This window comes from Jaculus jaculus, chromosome 9, assembly GCF_020740685.1.
Source record: "Jaculus jaculus isolate mJacJac1 chromosome 9, mJacJac1.mat.Y.cur, whole genome shotgun sequence".
Classification (NCBI taxonomy): Eukaryota; Metazoa; Chordata; class Mammalia; order Rodentia; family Dipodidae; genus Jaculus; species Jaculus jaculus.
In genome coordinates, this window is record NC_059110.1 from 22527703 (window position 1) to 22542802 (window position 15100).

A 15100-nucleotide genomic window follows, 5' to 3' on the forward strand; every position below is an offset into this window, starting at 1 on the left:
CCCTTTGAACTGCTTCCTCCTTCGAGCCCCCGCGGCACGCTGGCCAGTGCGGCCCGGGGTCGCCGTCTTCCCACCTCTCCACAGCTGCCTCTAACCGCTGCTGCTTCTCCGCAAGCTTTCCCACCTTGGTTTCTGTTGGCCATAGCACTGTGCTTGAATTATAAATGGAGATGAATTTTTAAGGAATGAGGAGATCATTTTCCAGAAAAGAACACAGCATTTGAAAATAGCTGCGAGGAGTATTGAAAATAGCTCACCAAGGCTTCTGGGGAAGGGGGCAGAGCGAGGCTGAGACCAGAGAGTTTTTATGAGGGAGGGAGGTTGCTTTGATGCACCATGAAGGTGGGGGGCTTTAATTTTTAATTTCTGCAGTAGCTGCTTGATGCCCTTTATGATGCCCTGATATTGCTAGATATATCTGAAGCATGTTAATCCTCTCACTAAATTACAACCTTCTGTTCCTGAAAAGGTCTCATAGGGATTAAACCCTGACAGTCTAACAAAACCTGGCGTCACTGACCCTTCCTGCCCCTGGTTATGTAACACAATTGGCTGCATATGTGTCCCTTTGCCTCATTTGTTTGCAGCCATCTATTTCACTCTGGATTCTTGGCTCTGTTCTCTGTGCAACTCTAAGCTCTCAGCAGGAAGGGGAAGTGGTCCATCGCTCTTACGTAGCTGGTGCTTCTGTACAAGGGATTCAAAGTTCTGTGGCCAAAGCTTGCTGAGTTAGAAAATTTTGTAACAAGTCATGTTTGTAGGCTCTGTAGAAAAATAATTTTCATCCTGAGTTATCTTTTGCTTGGATAATGGAACACAGGAAGCATTCATCAGAAAGGTATGTTTGTTCATTTCTCAAAGAAAATCAGTAATTTCATAAGGAACGCTCAGCTTTAGTCCTCTCAAGACAAAAGCTTGCAACACACATGTTCACAGTCTTTCCCAAGATGTCATTCTCCTCTCATTTTATATTGTCTTAAATCTGACTAGAAATTACCTTTCAAACGGACATTTTCATTTTGCCATAGAATTAAAAAATTGAATATCTTAAAGCAATGACTCCACTAACTCAAATTTTGAAGGAATAAACCATCCAAGCAAAATGAGTATGTACATCACTGTTAAGTTTATGCTCAGTCAAATGAGCTATAAAAGCTAATAATTTATTTCCTTCAGTACCTCTCTATCTTGTCTTTAAGTCCGTCTTCAGGATTAAATAGCAGTAAAAACTTATTTTGTACCTTATAGCCATGAGTGTGTGTAGTCTGAGTTTTCATTCTGTTATGAGAGTCCAGTGAAGTGGCATGAAGACCAATGAGCTTTTTGACAGGAAGAGTCTAGCTGCTTACAGAGTACTTGAAACCAAAAATTGATAGCATACACGTGTGTGGGGGTGCATGTGCACATGCACACACATGTGCCCATGCATATATGTGCATACACATGTGGTGTAATGGTTACAAGAAAACTAAACTGAAGCCTTGCTCACATGGATAATTGCTTTTTGTAAACATACTTTCTTGCAAAGTTGTAGCTTGCTGCTATGGAAGCAATGACATTAACAGAAATAACAGTGGTGCCACAAATCTTCAGGGATTTTTTTTAATGGAAAGGAAAATTCTAAAACTAAAAATATACTTTTTATTTGCAACTATGGGAATACAAACACCAGAAAAACACAAGAGGACTGTATAATTAGGATGTGGAAGGTATTCTATCTGGTGGTTTTAAAGCAAGGACAGTCTCAGGATGGAATCTAAGTCTTAGATCATTACAGCTGGGGAACAAGAGGAAAGAAAATACATTCACCCCTCTGAGACTGAGTGACAACTTCCCATACTTATGCCCAAACATAATGTATGCACCACTTTCATGGAGGTAGAGTAGGGGCGCTCACTGTAATATCTCCCAATTTTATATTACTTATGACATCATAAATCCTATCCCCACAGGGAGAAACAACCACCACCTCAGAGACACAGCCACAATCTCCTTCCTTCATTGTTAACTATCAATCTTGACATTCACTTTACAGGTTCCATTAAAATTTGTCCAGGCATAAAAGTGCTGAAATATGACAGAAATACCCTTTTCTTTATCTCTAAACATAAACCTCACTTAGATTCTGAGGCCGGACAATCAAGATCGTTGGCCTAGCACATTTAAATTGGCCTCCATTAGCACCATTAGCAAAACCCATGAAATGATGTTCTGCATGCTTGAACTTAGTGATTTTATTATGCTGGCTGTAAATTATTTAACAAATGCTGAGTCATAAAACTTGTTTATAAATTTGCTCTTCAGTTAACCGCTCTAACTTTTCTTTTTCTTACCTTTTTGTTGTTTTTATTTTAATTTATTTATTTGAGAGTGACAGACATAGAGAAAAAGAGGCAGATAGAGAGAGAGAATGGGCGCACCAGGGCCTCCAGCCATTACAAATGAACTCCAGACGCATGCACCCCCTTGTGCATCTGGCTAACATGGGTCCTGGGGAATCAGGCCTCAAACCAGAGTCCTTAGGCTTCACAGGCAAGCGCTTAATGCTATGCCATTTCTCCAGCCCTAGCTCTAACTTTTCTAAAAAATAATTTTATTTCTTTGCAATCAGAGAGAGATAGAGAGAATGGACACTCCAGTGCCTCCAGCCGCTGCAAACAATCTCCAGATGCATGTGCCTCTTTGTGTATCTGGCTTCACATGGGTACTGGGAAACTGAACCCAGGTCGTTAAGCTTTGCAGGCAAGTGCCTTTAGCCACTGGCCCATCTCTCCAGCCCCAGCTCTAACATTTTTGTTGATTCCTAAATCTTTTGCTTTTAAAAAAAGTTTCAGAAGATTTAAACTACAAAGGCCGTTTCCTACATAGAAGCCCACTACGGAGCTACGGGATATTTTTACTAGAGACGCAAACCCTCACTTGCATTTTTCTTCTCAGACAGACATTTGAAAATGACAGCCCTGCTTTGTTCTCAGACCGGCAGTCACTTCTTCACTTGTAAAGGAGAGAACGTACAGTAAGGGTGTTTTATAATAGTTAAGTTTTCATCAGTTAATTTATTTAGAAGAAACATTTTTTCCAGATTTTTTTATAAGAGTGAAAATATGGCTAATGATTAAAAACTACCTTGAGGAAAAAAAAATGTAGTTGAGCCTTAAAATAGATCCAGAAGGAGTCCATGCCAGCATTACATAAGCACCGCATGGTAGAAGGCTCCTTGCCAGCCATGTGCCATGGACAGTGAAGAGCTCCATTTGAATTTTCACAGTTAGAGTCATGGCACACGTGTGGCCATACCCGTCCTGCCACCGTCACTGACCTCTAGCCTTGACAACCCCACGAGACAAACAAGGAAGCAGGTGGACACTTCCAAAGAACAGGCACGTGACACTGCCGTGGCAGCTTGCTCTTCTAACAACACAGTGAAGAAACAATAGATATGGATGATGTCGAATGATTTGTGAAAATGAAATTACATGATGATGACACTGTGTTTCCACTGGCAAGCCGATGCAGTCTGATTCCTAGAGTGCTTTTGATCTCCATAAATTTGCTTGGTTGACTTTTTTTCTTTGTCCTGCAATCTGTATTTTATTAAAAACTTTTAGTGTGGGGAATTATTTGCTGCTGGCTGAAAGACCTAATGCATACACTGCGGTGTTGTTACAGCACATTAATACAATATTACATTAATCAATGGCCACATATACATGTTCTTTTCAAAGAAAACAATGGCAAAATCCACATCTGTGTTGTATGGGCAAGTGCAATTCTGACTTGGCAAAATGTCACATTCCAAATTCAGCTATCTTGAAACAAATCCAATTTGTTCACTTTATATCAACAATAGAAAACACTGATTGAGCGAAGGTAATGTGTTTATGCATCCATCTTTTATCACCGGAATGTATAATGGGGAAAGAATTAGACGCAGAGCCAGAGAGACAGCCTTTTCAAATTAATTGACGAGCGCCTCAAGATCCTTATCAAAAGGATGCAAACAGACTAAACTGCATAAATCACCCCCAAATGAACAGCAGCGTGGGTGAGGCAGGAGCCAAGCCACAGTCACCGCAGCTTTAACTGCCAGGCTGTCACCTTCATGTGGCTCCGGTAAAAATCCAGGAGAGGATTGTGAGAGATTATCTGGATGAATTGTAGAAAGCGGATTTCATGTTTTACTACCCGAGCCTCAGCTTGTGGCTGGTCGGCTCTGGGAAGGAGGGCACGGGTTGCTTTATTTTCCAGAGTGGCGAATTTACCTGTCCCACCGTGCTGGACAGCACAAGAGCTTGGTATACAACATGAGGTATTCTGAAAACACGGAAAATCCAATAAACCCTTAAGTGTAGCCAACTGTGCCTTCAGACAAAAGACTGAAAGACTTGCCTGAAGAAACAGTGACACTATCCAGTGTGAATGAGAAGACAGCACCCAGGTAAACTCTTCAGACAGTGGATCAGTAGCAGTAATTGTCATGGGAAATGCTCCATGACTAGACAGCGTTGGATGGTGTGAACACTCTGGAAATATCTTCTTACTTTTGTCACATGTGCACAAGTACGTGCACGTGACAGAGGACAAACTCAGGGTGTAGGTCCTGGCCTTCGATCTTTGTCTTTTTTACTATTTATTTTTATTTTTTTATTGATTAGAGACAGAGAGAGAGAGACAGAGAGAGGGAGAGAGAGCATGGGTATGTCAGGGCCACTGCAAACGAACGAACTCCAGACACAAGTGCCACCATGCGCATCTGGCTTACATGGGACCTGGAGCATTGAACCTGGGTCCTTAGGCTTCACAGGCATGTGCCTTAACTACTAAGCTATCTCTCCAGCCTGTCTTCCTTCTCATTTGAGCAGGAGCTGCCTTGTTTGCCAATGTGACTGTCAGACCAGCAGGCTTCACGGTTCTTCTTGCGGCCTCGGGTTGCTGTAGGCGTGCTGGCATTACAGGCTCGAGCACCTCTGTGGGTCTGCTTAAGGCGGGTTCTGGGGATCTGAGCGCTGGCCATCAGTCTTGCGCAGCAAGTGCTACTAACCATGAGCCATGAGCCATCCCCCCAGCCCTCTCTTGTCTTTGCCTCAAAACCCCCATCTCTACCTCCTAGAACGCTTTCCATTCATTCCATTCACCACTCTAAGGGAACATCCTGTGTTTTGTTCTGAGTTACAACTGACCCACCACACCGTTCTGGATCTTCTGTGGTCTCTACGGGAGGTTGAAAATGGCTACACAGAACTTGCTAGAAGGGCCACTGTAGTGTGTTACATAACAATGAGGCCAGTACAGGATGCTCTCTAACTTTCTAGCTTTTCTTTCTTTGATAGTTTCCATTACATTTACCAATCTGTTCCATCCTTCTCAGTGTTAAAGTCTTCCTTCCAGCCTACCAGAGCATGCAGTAAGACTCTGCTTCTCTCACTGGTAACCATCTTCAGAAAGTAGCCTATTCCTGCTGCTCCCATTGTCCCACTTCCCACTCTTTAAACACACAGCAATCTGCTTTCACAGCCTCCATTCTAAAATGGTAGAATTTCAAAGTTGGAAGGAACCATAAAGGCCATGTCACCCACCCATATGTCCTTCGGTCCTTCCTCAATAGTAGGTTCTCAAAAGTGCTACAACATCCCAACGGACATGGAACTTGGGGTCACCTAAGGATTCTCATTCTATCTTTGGGTAACCAAGATGTTAAGTCACAGAATTCTGTCTCTCTAAAGATTTATTCCTTGGTTCAAGTATTCTTGCTTCATATTTCACAGGAAAAACCTGACGTATCCAACTTGGAAGCAGTTGTTTTAGTCCAGGGAAGACACATATTAGTTGGTAGTAGGACAGATGTAAAGCAGAGTATAAAATGTTTTCATGTTATTGCACCTTAAAGTCAATGTATGAAGTCACAGGCACGTTATTTTCTATGCTGTTATTTAACTTCGGTCTTAAGCCATTCCATTTAGTTGTGGAGTCTGAGCGCCTCAGCCAAGTGCTTACGTATCACTCCTGTGTGACCTTGAGTCACTTAGCTACTAAAACAACAGCCAGGAAGGGAAACTTGATCTTACTCACTCATTTCTCAGCCAGATTCCCAGTTAAACACAGTAAAAACTGGGGTTCAACTCTATCTTCATAACTGAGGTTTGACTCCATCTTTTTTTTTTAAGTTTCCTCCTGGAATAAGAGCTAAGTTCTAAGAGGGACCACATATATCAGGGGAGCAACAATAGTCTCTCATGCCTGCTCAGCGTTGAGAGAACATCACAGACACTGCTTTCACTGCTGACACTGCTTTTGTCTCCACAGCCTTTGGAACAGAGAGTCTACATGGAATATGTTGTCAGTTTTCCCTCACCAGGACACCCAGGGGCATGGACCCCTTCTCTGAGGACACAGGGCATCAAGACGCTTCTGTGCTAGCTGGGATCCTTCATCAGACATCACTACTTCCCCTGCCTGCCATGTTGTTTGTCCCTCTCCGGGGAAGAATGCTCTGGAACATAAAATCTAGGTTCTTTGTCCTATGGCATGGGATCTCCCCAAAGACTCCTGAGGCTGCCACCAAGTGGGTTGTGGATGGCCCTAGAGTGCCAGTGAAGCTCTGTAAAGGTTGCCAGGTCAGCCACATCCTGAGTCGTCGTCTTTGACGGAACTTAGAATGCCTGAAGTCACCTTCTTAGGTTCAGGAGCTACGGGCAGAAGGTCACTTCTTGGCTACCCATACAGACAGCTCTGTGAAGCCTACACAGGGCCCTGGCACAGCTAAACTACAGATTCTTCTGTTGCAGCTGTTTATTTCTGTACTTATTTGGATGGAAAACAGGGTTGGGAAGGAGACAAGGTCCATATTTCAGCTCTGGGTAATACATATGAAATATCCATGAGAAATCCAAATTATCCAAGCAGGATGGCTTCTACCTATAATCTTGGCACTGGGGAGAATGAAGCAGGAAGACTGTTTAAGTGTGAGGCCAGCATGAGCTACAGAGTGAGACCCTGTCTCAGGAAACTGAGAGGAGAGAGGGAAAGAGGGGGCCAGGAGAAAGAAAGAGAGAGACTAACAGAGAGAGTACGAGAGAGAACAAAAGCTTAAATGAGACAAACACGGGAACTACCTTAACTTGGGTGAAACTCAAAATAGGAAGAAACTCTCCAAGAGTAAGAAGAGAAGAGAGTTCAGCCTTGGTGGCTCACCCTATGTCCATTCAGTCGAGGAGGGGCCTACAAGGAAATTAGAGAAGCAGCCTCCAGAAGAAACCCAGACCCCAGGACAAACGACTTTCAAGGCACAGTCGCCAAGCAGGTCAAAAAGCCCAGTCCCACGAAGAGGGAACAAGTGTCCATGGCTCTGCTCGCTCCGGCAGTCACCATATACTTCCACATGGTGCCAGAGAGGCAGTGATGCCAGTTCTGATGCAGGGTGGGCTAAAGTGTGAAGGGAAGTCAGACAATGGAAGGCCGTTCTCGGTCACCAGCTCCTGGGAGGAGGTGAGGCTAGAGGGGAAAGGACATAAGTAGAAATTAGGGTTGGGGGGCTCTTGTGGATAAGAAGTGCTCAGAATGTCAGGCTGTGTGGGGAAGAATATGTCTTGTCACACGGGTGATTTATACCATCCATAATGTCAACTGAAATCATTATGTCACTTCCATTGTTCCTAACCACCCACAAAACAGGCAATGGAAACAGCCCTGTCCCTATCCTCTATCACCCCCAGTAAGAAACTCATCATTGACCTCCACCTTTGGCCACTAATGACAACAGCCAGCCACCACATGAACCTCTCAGTGTTCCAACATCATGGCTTAAATCGACATTTCATGTTGAGTCTCACCAGAAGCTCAAAGCTACATGTCCTTATAAAAAGCACCCATCTTCTCTAGCCTCCTTTTTATTTACTCTCTGACTTTTTTCTAGGTAGGGTCTCATCTAGCCTAGGCTGACCTGGAATTCACTGTGTAGTCTCAGACTGGCCTCAAACTCAGAGTGATCCTCCTACCTCTGCCTCCCCAGTGCTGAGATTAAAGGTGTGGGAGAGAGGAAAGGAATAAGAAAGGGGGGGTGGGTGGAGAAAATGGATGTGTCCAGGCTTCTAGATACTGCAAAGGAACTCCAGACACATGTGCCATTTTGTGCATCTGGCTTTATGTGGGTACTGAGGAATCTAACCCAGGTCCTTAGGCTTTGCAGGCAAACACCTTAGCCACTGAGCTATAGCTCCAGCCTAGTCCCTGATTCTTATAAAGGGATAGCCATATACTCATACTCAAGAACACATTCTCCTCCCTGCTGTCAGCAGACCTCATATATGCATGCCTGGCGCCCCTCTCTGAGCGGTCCCCTACCCAAGCCTCTTCCCATGCCACCTCCATCTGTCAGAAGCCTACACTTTCTTTATAACCTGCAATATTTTTTTAAAATTTTTTTGGTTAACTTTTAATTTATTTTATTTGAGAGAGACAGAGAGAGAAAGAGGCAGATAGAGAGAGAATGGGCGCGCCAGGGCTTCCGGCCACTGCAAACAAACTCCAGACGCGTGCACCCCCTTGTGCATCTGGCTAATGTGGGTCCTGGGGAATCAAGCCTCGAACCGGGGTCCTTAGGCTTCACAGGCAAGCGCTTAACCGCTAAACCATTTCTCCAGCCCTATAACCTGCAATATTTGATCCAAGAAACTACTACACATAATCTTTCCAATTTGATGTGATGTCCTCACAATAAGCCTTCTTGTACACCACTCAGTGAGATTGATTTGCGAGACTGTCTTCTTTGCCTGGTTAGATTTCACATTTGCTGAAAGGTGCCTCATCCTGCTCTTTCTCTTAAACTCTTTATTGACAATGTGCATACACGTATTTGGTGTGTTTTGATCACAGTCTCCTCCCATAATCTTCTCTTGCCCCCTTCCCCATCCTTCCTCCGTTGAACGCCTTCCTTCTATCTATTCCCTTTACTACTTTGGTCTCTCTTTCTCCTTTTGTCCTCCTACAGCATCCATGATACTATGTCAAGGCTAATGAAATTAATTCTATTTAGTCCTATTAATCAAGTCTATTTAGTCCTAATGTTACCCACTTGCTGGCAATCATTTTACCTAGAAAATATTGAGTTAATAGCTATAACTAATTTTAAAGTAACTGGTTGCAAGGTATTAACCCTTAATTCTCTTAGCACATGCTCTACAAAAGCTTAAGTGGAAAGGAGAGCTTTAATTAATTAATCATATTTTTTGTATGGTATGGGGCTCAAATCTAGGGTTCCATGCATTCTAGGCAAGAACTTTACCACTGAGCTATCCCCTGTCTTTTCAAAAATATCTTTTTATGGGCTGGAGAGATGGCTTAGCGTTTAAGTTGTTGGCCTACAAAGACAAAGGATCCTGGTTTGATTCTCCAGGTTCCACATAAGCCAAATGCACATTTTGGCGCATGCACCTGGAGTTCATTTGCAGTGGCTGGAGGCCCTGGTGTGCCCGTTCTCTCTCTCTCTCAACCTCTCTGTCTCTAATAAATAAATAAAAATAAAATCTTTAAAAAATAAAAACGATCTTTCCTGAACTCTCAGTGAGATGTCTGTGAAAACAGGTGACACTTGTAAGCATGACGTGTCTTGTTTTCACTGGAAAGAAGCCTGTTCTCTTCTTTCTTATAGCCATTAAATGCAGATGTGGTGTAGTGAGCTTTCTCCCACTGTGCAGATGAGGGGCAACCGTATACAGACCAGCCGCAAACCGATGAAGTGCCTGGGCCCTAGATTATATCAGGAGCAAACACTGGCTACCAGCTTCCAGACCATCTGTTTTAAACTGCAGTTAGTTTCAATCTGCTGCAACTGCTATTTGAGAGAAATAAAAACTAGACAATGTTGGAATTATAGGTATTTTTTTTTCTTCTAACAATTGAGAGTTTCTGTTCCAGCTATCACAGATATTTAATACTGTTTTCTTATGTTTCCAGTCCCTACGAGCTGTCATTCTGTCCTGAAGAAAAGTGGTCCGCTGATGTTAACTGAGTATATGCCATAGAGAGCAGTGAAGTAAAAGGGTTGGCTGGGTTTGATTCCTGGCAAAGTTTTGTTTGAATCCTCTTGTAGCTTTCTAGACATAACGATGTTCATTCATCTGTAGCACATTTCAAAAGTTGATAAGATAGAAATGGTAGATCTCCCTAATAGATTCATTGTTACATATAAGCAATGCTGTGTTTATTTGGAAAGTGAACATAATACTTGGTAGTGTTCATAGAAGTATCTAGAAAAGGTAAATTTCACTCTGTTTTGTTATAGGAGATTGGATCAAGAACTCACCAGTGTGATAGAGACAGATAATTCATAGAGAAAGTGAAAGACACGCTCTAGATTGGAAGTGGGCCATGTTGGACTTGTCTCACACATGCTCTTCCCTTTACATGTAGTCCAAGTGGGGAAGAGTTTCCAATCCTTATGCCAGCAGGAGCTCTGCGTATCCGAATTTCAATGTCCCTTTCTCCATGCTCTGCTGTCCTTGCCACCCTGCCTCCCAGCGACATCAGTGGGAGGGCCTGACATTTTCCAGATAGTTGTCTTAGGGGGTGGAGATTTTCCAAACAACCAATTTATCACTGGACATTGTATTAAGGCGCCCTGGAATGTGCAATGTTATTTTCTTTGTAAAGACACTATGGGAGATGCCATAGGTGAAAATCTGGGCCTTCTCCTATGGATAATATCATCCATTTAGAAGAAATGTTGATCAATAGTGTATTAGTAGCTGATAGAAATGTACAACCTTACATCTCCGAAGCCCTTTCTCCTTTCCACTGCAGTACGTTCCTGACCTAGACTGAGGCTCTGCTCCTCCCAGCTATTCACAGCTCCCAGCTGGCAGACTTACTAAGCAGCCTGCAATCTGAGGGAAGGGAGGACTAAATGAGAAGCATTGATGGATTAGACCTGAAAGTGATTACATAGTCATCCCTTACTATTGGTTTCTGGATCTTGCAAGGATGCTCAAGGCCATTATGTAAGGTGGCACAGTATTTCCACAGAACCTACACACGTCCCCTTGTGTACTTCAAATCACCTCTAGATTACTTGCATATAGTACAGTGAAAATGCTATGTAGGTCACTGTCCTATTGTATTTGCTGAGGTAGTAACAAGTCTGCACATGGTCAGTACATATGCAATATTTTCCCAGTCAATCAGCAGTTTGTTGAATCTGAGCTATAGAAGCCACGGATACAGAGCACTGAGAGTAATACCCAATCACATTTCACTGTCCCAAGATTCTCATGGCTAGACTGAAGAGCAAGAGATGCTGGGAAATGTAGTCAGCCTGAATGAAGTGAGTATGGAAATCACATAGAAACCATGGCCATATACAGTTAGCTTAAGAAAAATAATTTAATGACCTATTTTCTTATGCAGCTTCAATTGGAATAGTAGGAGAATGCATTTAGAAAAAAACCTTGACCAAAACCTCTACTAATAGTGTCTCACAAAAACATTCCTATAACACAAGAAATAAATTTAGTAAAGAGATTGTAAAAGAAAACTGATGAGGGAAAAATTTCCTAAATACCTCAAAGTAACTTTGTAAATAACAAATTATTAATTTAAGAAAGTCATGTTATTAAAAACCCCAGTTATGGGCTGGAGAAATGGCTTAGTGGTTAAGCACTTGCCTGTGAAGCCTAAGGACCCTGGTTCGAGGTTTGATTCCCCAGGATCCACGTTAGCCAGATGTACAAGGGGGCGCACGCGCCTGGAGTTGGTCTGTAGTGGCTGGAAGCCCTGGTGCACTCATTCTCTCTCTCTCTCTCTCTCTCTCTCTGTCACTCTCAAATAAGTAAAGCAAAAACTTAAAAACTATTATTTTAGTTACAAAAAGACTCAAGCTATGGATTATTATTTTCCTATAGGGAAAAAAGTAAGCACTTTGGGAAAATAGTTGAACTTTTAATAATGAAAGAGTTGTTAACTTCAAGTTGTCTTTTCCCTAAACAATGATGTCTTAGTTACTGGATCCACAGCACACAGGTGGCCCAGAAACCACACACATTCCCCATAGCAATGTCAGAGACTCTGACATACATGGAGAAACTTGCTAAGACGCTGTGGACTATTATGTTTCACTGTGATGGTGTTTCCAGAAATAAAGAGAATTACACATTAATAAAGCAATGAAACTATGCAGGTAACCATGACAACTGCAACAAATTCAATAATATTTTATGTTCTTGAAATTTTCTTTTTTATTGCCAGTAGGATCAGAGAACTTAAGAGAGAGATCCAAACAGAATTGCTCTCTGTCTCATCTGTATGTTCATAGCTTGAAAAATATCACATGCATGCTTAGCACATTGTAATACCCACCTCCCAGGGACCCCAGAAGTGCCCCATCTTGGTTCTTACATGCATACGGGCCTTGAATAGTGAAGGCGTGGGCTCTCTGTCGAATGACTTTATGTGACATCTTGTCAGCACACTATTTCTCCAAGTGGATCCGATTTCATTCATCTTTTAAACCGTTTTCTTTGTTTTGAATCTTCATCAAAACAAAAGGCTTGTACTGGAGAAATGGTTTAGTGGTTAAAGCACTTGCATGCAAAGCCTAAGGACCCAGGTTTGATTTCCCAGGACCCACGTAAGCCAGATGAACAAGGTGATGCATATGTCTGGAATTCTTCTGCAGAGGTTAGAGGCCCTAGCATGCCTATTTTCTCTACCTCTACCTGCCCTCCCCACGTAAATTAAATAAATAAAATACATTTTAAAAATTTTTTTTATTGTTTATTTATTTATTTGAGAGCAACAGACAGAGAAAGAGGCAAACAGACACAGAGAGAGAATGGGCGCGCCAGGGCCTCGAGCCACTGCAAACAAACTCCAGATGCGTTGCGCCCCCTTGTGCATCTGGCTAACGTGGGTCCTGGGTAGTTGAGCCTCGAACCGGGGTCCTAAGGCTTCACAGGCAAGCGCTTAACCGCTAAGCCATCTCTCCAGCCCTAAAATACATTTATAAGAAGGTTTATCTCTAGTAGAAAATAATGAGAAACTTCTGAGGGCTCTTAAATGTTTTCATCGTATACTGGAAAATTTCCGAGACAGGCATATGATGTACCTCATACACTCACACAGAAGGCTTTCCGCTTTATCAAATCATGGATGTGTCTAGTGTTTGTTTTTGCATTTGTTGCTTCTGATGTGTGGAACGCAGAAGGTACAAATCGGTAGGTTGATTTTAAAGTTCCTATTCACACCCCACCCACAAAGTACTTTTTTTTTTCTTTTTTCTGTTATTGTTATTTAGATTTTTTTTGAAATGAGTCATGGTAAAGATTAGGCAGGCCTTGAACTTCTTATCTTCCTGTTTCAACTTCCAGAGTGGTGGGTTTACATATATGTACCACCACACCCAGCTTAGGTAACTGTTTTGTGTAACTGTTTTCTGATAATTATAATCTATTATTTATTTACTTTTTATTTTTTTAGGGTCTTGCTCTAGCCCAGGCTGACCTGGAATTCACTATGTAGTCTCAGGCTGGTCTCGAACTCACACAGATTTCCCTACCCAGCCTCTCGAGTGCTGGGATTAAAAAGGAGTACGCCCCCATGTCTGGCTGATTTCTCCACTTTATTTATAGCTTAGTATTCAGATCAATGTAGGCAAAAATCACATAGGATGATAGCACATTAAGAAGTAGAAAGAGGGGCTGGAGAGATGGCTTAGCGGTTAAGCACTCGCCTGTGAAGCCTAAGGACCCCGGTTCAAGGCTCGGTTCCCCAGGTCCCATGTTAGCCAGATGCACAAGGGGGCACATGCATCTGGAGTTCGTTTGCAGAGGCTGGAAGCCCTGGCGCTCCCATTCTCTCTCTCTCCCTCTATCTGTCTTTCTCTCTGTGTCTGTCACTCTCAAATAAATAAATAATTAATTTAAAAAAAAAAAGAATTAGAAAGAGGGCTGGAGAGACGAGCCAGCAGCTAAGGCGCTCACCTGAAAAGCCCAATGACCCGGGTTCGACCCACAAGCCACGTGCACAAAGCAGTAATGTACTTGCAGCTCATTTGCAGTGACTGAAGGTTCTGGCAAGCCCATTTCTCTCTCTCTCTCTCTCTCTCTCTCACACACACATAAATAAATAAATAAATTTAATATTTTTTTTTAAAAAAGAGGTAGCAATAGCATCATAAGCTTTTATCAGATATTTGGGAGAAGTTCTAACCCTACTAAATAAGGGAACAGGCAAGAAATATCACCTCTTTTCACTGGGAGAAAAGTGGAAAGTCACCAGGGGGTTGTGAGAAAAAATTATCTACCCCTCAAATACTTTATTCACTGTATCCTTGTTTTTAGCTTAAGTCAATGATTAATTGGCTTACCTTACTTACTTAGTACACACACACACACACACACACACACACACACACACACACACACTGACACGCTCTCTCTCTCTCTCTCTCTCTCTCTCTCTCTCTCTCTCTCTCTCTCTGTCTTCTGGGGCAGGCTCCGTTACTCTGTTTTTCTTCTTCCCTTATAGTTCCTTGGACTCCTCAGCAGCTATACAAGCTGTGGTCTGTGTAGCCCAGGAAAGCTTGAGCCTGTCTTCTTCTAAAAGTGCTCCCTTATCTAGTTTTCCAGGTACCTTCTCCCTGAGATCCTCCCCTGTCCATGAAAGGAACACCTCCCTGCTTCCCTCCACCAGCCCGCTTCCACCCACCTCCAGTGTGGACATCTGCCAAGGTTTTCTTCTTAGCTTCCTTTTCTCCCTTCCTAAATCCAGGCTGCCTTCATCAATGGCCCCCCTCACCCTTGGAGGAGGAAGCATTGTAAAACACTCATCTGACCCATTTCCCATCTCCTCAAAACCCTTCACCAACTCGCTAAGCTGGTCATCTGAGGCTGGCCCCCTGGCCAGGACACAGGGCATTCTTGGCTAGCCTGGGGATCCCCACTGCAGTCAGTCAGTCAGCTGCGGGAAGATCCCACTTCACGCACCGTGAGCACTGCATATATAGGCCATCAGCTGTGGTCACCTTCCATTTCCTTTTCTATCTCTCTACATCCAATTGGAAAAGGTGTTTCTTGTTTCTAGTTTACTGAAAGAAAACACCAAAACTATT

At 42.9% G+C, this 15100-nt stretch overlaps 1 protein-coding gene across 2 annotated transcripts in view; it reads right to left on the reverse strand.

Annotated features, from left to right (window-relative positions):
- Aig1 (androgen induced 1) overlaps positions 1-15100 on the reverse strand; it is a 271089-nt gene that overhangs the window by 140623 nt on the left and 115366 nt on the right. The window lies entirely within an intron of this gene.